Source organism: Poecile atricapillus, chromosome 2 (genome assembly GCF_030490865.1).
Source record: "Poecile atricapillus isolate bPoeAtr1 chromosome 2, bPoeAtr1.hap1, whole genome shotgun sequence".
Taxonomy (NCBI): domain Eukaryota; kingdom Metazoa; phylum Chordata; class Aves; order Passeriformes; family Paridae; genus Poecile; species Poecile atricapillus.
In genome coordinates, this window is record NC_081250.1 from 62,709,079 (window position 1) to 62,713,275 (window position 4,197).

General features: G+C 44.4%; 1 non-coding gene across 1 annotated transcript; it reads right to left on the reverse strand.

Moving 5' to 3' along the window:
* Positions 1 to 1,781: 1,781 nt before the first annotated feature.
* On the reverse strand, positions 1,782 to 1,871 carry TRNAY-GUA (transfer RNA tyrosine (anticodon GUA)). The gene is given in 2 exon segments: positions 1,782 to 1,817; positions 1,835 to 1,871. It is a non-coding gene; the product is annotated as a tRNA-Tyr (tRNA).
* Positions 1,872 to 4,197: the final 2,326 nt, after the last annotated feature.

The following is a 4,197-nucleotide window of genomic DNA, read 5'->3' on the forward strand; positions in this document are numbered from 1 at the left end:
TTTTTGTAGCAATTAACGGCATGAATCATGGAAAGGTTCCTACTTTGCTCACCAAGACCATAAAAAACACATTGTTAGGAGGGAATCTGTCCCAGGTGCTTTGGGACAGATTTCTAATCCAGGTTAGTTACAAATATACTTGAGTTCCTCCTGTGGCATCACCCAGGCTCTTACCCCTCTCTGCCTCCTCATACAAACTGACTGCCAGATTCCCAGTGAAGATGATGCTGCTGTGCATCCTCCTCCCTAGGAGTCCTATTAGGACTGCAAAGGAATCTCCTTGCCTCTCTTACTCCTGCTTTTACAACCCCATCCCACTGTGGGAGGACCTATGAAGCAATAAATTAATGACCTGCCCACCCTACCCCAAGGCCTGGTGAGCCAGTTTTGTTGTTGGGAGGAGAGGCAGAACTGCCTCCTCCTGTCCTGTGCCTCCCTGTGCTGAAAACCCATTATGGTTAGGAGGCTGTAAGTCTGTACTGCTTTGCAGGCTGAAGGGGAATTAATGCAGCTGGATTTGGAAGACAAAGAAAACCAGTGTTGTACTATGATCGATGGTCATTGATCTGATGCTAATTAGTTAAAAAAGAAAAAAAAAAATGAAAATTGGAATTACATATTATCACTTGACTATTCATTTTAGCTGGTTTCTTGGTGTATTTGGCTCCAACTACTACCAAATATTTTTTACTAAGCACAATGAAAGGTAAGCAACTGAACAAAATTGCCACCTCCTTCTACCTTTGTTCAGCTTAGCACTGCACTTTGCATGAGGAGGTGCTTTGCATGAGAAGCTTTGCATGAGCTTTGGGATTTAGATCCCTAATGTCATCTCGTCTAATGTAAACATATAAAACCCTCTAATCTTTTCTTTAATAAAGCTCCTTACAGATGTCTCAGAACTCATTGTGTCTTGTGAAAGTGAGTCAGTTTCCTGTGTGAAACAAAATTTTAACAGGTCGCAGTGCCCTGTTTTCTATTCTCAGAAAATTTCTGTATGAATGAGTCCTTAAAATGCCTTCTTAACCTGGCCTCTGGTGTCCTTTCTTAGGCCTCTTTCTTATCCATTTCCTTTGTACCAGCCCCAACCTTTACAATTCTCCATTGAAACGGACAGTTCTTGGAAATTATATACCTCAGGACAGCATGCCCAGTGGTATTCATAACCCTTTCAGGAGGCTGTTGATTATTGCCACATGTAGTCACTGTCTCAAACAGGTATCAGTACCTGAATGATCCCTTCCTGTCTTCACAAAAACATTTTTCTTCCCCAGGTCTCTTAGCTCCCCACTGCCCCACTCAAAGCCTCAGAACTTCAAGATGAAAGAAAAAGACAGGAAAAGGGGTGAAACCAGCAACAAGGGTGCTCCAGTAACTGGACCTGCCCTCATTTTCCACACCCAACTCCAGTAAGAGGCTTTGCAAGCTCTGTACCATGTGTCTTCTCCACCTCTCAAGGATCTGTAGAAGGTTTTGAGTCCCTGCAGGAACAGAAGCTCTTATAATGGGCATCAACTGATTAGCTAGATTTCACAAATTTCACTGGATATTCTGATTAGGAAGGAACCCACAAGGATCACTGAGTCCAACTCCTGAGTGAATGGTTCATAGAGAGGTGACAATGGTCACAGCACCGCAGCTGTAACAACCATCTGAATCAAACAAGGAAAACAGACTCAATTTCTCACAGGTTATAGAGTGGTTAGAAGGGGATGTTCTGCAAAGTTGTAAACTCTGGAAAAAAGTGAAAGACAAAACTGAAAACAAACCTCAAAAATCTTTCCTTTGAGCCGGAGTTGAACCAGCGACCTAAGGATTACTTTTCAGTGACAGCCTACAGTCCTCCGCTCTACCAGCTGAGCTATCAAAGGAAGGTAAAGGAGTGCCAAGAATGAGTCAAGACTGCATCAACAATAGCCTTAGGCTCTAATGGGCCTCCATATGTATTGCTTTTCACAACAGCAAAACAGTATCCAAAGAAAGGCACAAAGCTAACTCTCCTGCAAAATTGGATTTTGGTTACAAAACTGCCTATTTTCATTGCCAAATAGTTCACAGCTCTTGTAAGACTGTTGGTGGTGGTAGCGTTAAGGTTGGAGTTCTTCTCGTGACCCATATGAAATCTGTCTATGGCTTGACAAAGAAATTTCCCCACTCTTTGGTGACCTTGCCACATTTCCTAAGATGAACCAGGAATAGAGGGAGACCTCCCCTCCACACAATTCTCCACAACAGTTCTCCAGCCAAATCCAATAACAAAATAGCAAACAAAACAGTTAACACCTCCCTGGCAGCTTCCACAGTGAATGTAGAGGAACAGAAAAGGACAGAAAGGAATAATGATTGTGGTTTCAATTTAAATCCCACCAACTGCCTCAGTGCATGTAAGACCCCTGAACACAGATGAGGTTGCAATGTCTGGCATTGCAACCAGTGGCCTCCCCAGCCCCTGGGCCTGGAAGGCTGAACCCTTTGTGAATCATCTGAGCGCTGCAGCTCACAGCTGTGGCAATTGAAAGCAAGCTACACTCTTTTTGAATTATAGTGATTCACCAGCATTTGTCTGTCTGAGCAGCAGGGTGGGGCACAAAGCTGTGAGCAGACACCCTGTTTGCCGAAACCATGCCATCCTACTTGTGATGGGAGTGTGTGCAGCAGTGTTACCTCAGTGCCCTAGAGCGTATCCATCCTTAACCCGTGCTTACCTCCACCTCCTCCTTGTGACTCAACCCCAAACACGGGGCTGTTGCAGAAAGCAAGTAGCCAGCAGGTTGGGGGAAGTGATTATTCCGACATATTCAGTGCTTATGAGCTTGAACTGGGAACACTATGGCCCACCTTGGCTCCTTGGTGTAAGGCAGGCATGGACATCATGGAGTGAGGCCGGTGGGGGGGCACCAAGATCATGAAGGGGCTGGAGCTCAGGGTGCAGAAGGGAAGGCAGAGAGAGCTGGGCCCGTTCAGCCTGCAGAAGTGTTGGGTGAAGTGGGATCATCCTGAGGTCTGCAGCTCCCAAATGGGAGAGTTTGGGGAAGGCTCTGCACAGTGAGAGGTGACAGATATAAGCTGCCACCAGAGAAACCTTGTTGAGATATAAGGGGAGAAAAATACCATGAAAGTAAAAATTTTCACCGTTGCGAAGTTTGTCCAGCAGGTTGAATTTCCAAAGCTTGACTGACATAGCCTTGAGTAATGTGACCTGATTTTAAAGTCTACCCTGTCTGGAGCAAGAGGCTAGACCAGCTGCTCTTCAGAGGTCTTTAGAAAACGAACACAACAGCCTCCATGTCAGGAGGGTGGCTCCACAGAGAAGATGGACTCACAGCAAAACTATCACCGTGTACATCTCCGTTTGGAAAATACAGATCTTTGTCATAACAACCAAACTCGTACACACATTTTATTTATTTTCATACTAACAGACATTTTAATGCTCTTTCACTGCTAAAACCAACACATATCTCGAAACAAACTCAGTAAGATGTCTTCCTGGTTATCTTCCTGAGAATCTAGGAAGGTCAGGAAATATTTGACTTAACTGCAAGGTACTGTTGCAGTTTCTCAGAGGCCTAATCCTGGGACCTGTGATGTGTCACGACAGTCACCCACCAGCAACACATCAGCTGATGCTGTAAAGAAAAGCATCTGGTAGAGAGAGAGAAAAGAGAACGGCCTTATGCCTGAAGGGGCAATATCTGCACTCTCCAGGGTCAGATGGCCTAGGTGGAAAGAGGACCCTTATGCAAGAATGTGGGGTTAATCTTGCACTGGAGAAAGAATGGCACAACAGATAACAATGACCCAAGCTCCTAAATCAGAGCAGATAGCATAGCCCCAGGCATCTAATCTTTTCCAGTTTGCAATCCCCACAGCATTTTCAAGGGGCACTTCAGGCTCCTTTCAAACCAATTTAAGCCCCTTGTCATAAATCTGCTTTATCTGAGTTACCTTTCACAGACCCCTTAAAAATAATTCACTAGTTCTTACCCACACATTCAAGGACCCCAAAACTGAAAATTAATGCTCTATTAGATGTACTGTCATCTAATCCAAGGTAACAAATACAGACATTTTAGGGCTAGTATCGCCATCTCTTTGCTGTCAGAAGTTGTTACTGGTGAAGATAACGCTAAACAATTTGTACTCTCCTGTAAGAAACCAGTAGTGGTTAAAGTCAAGATAAAAATTCAAATGGAT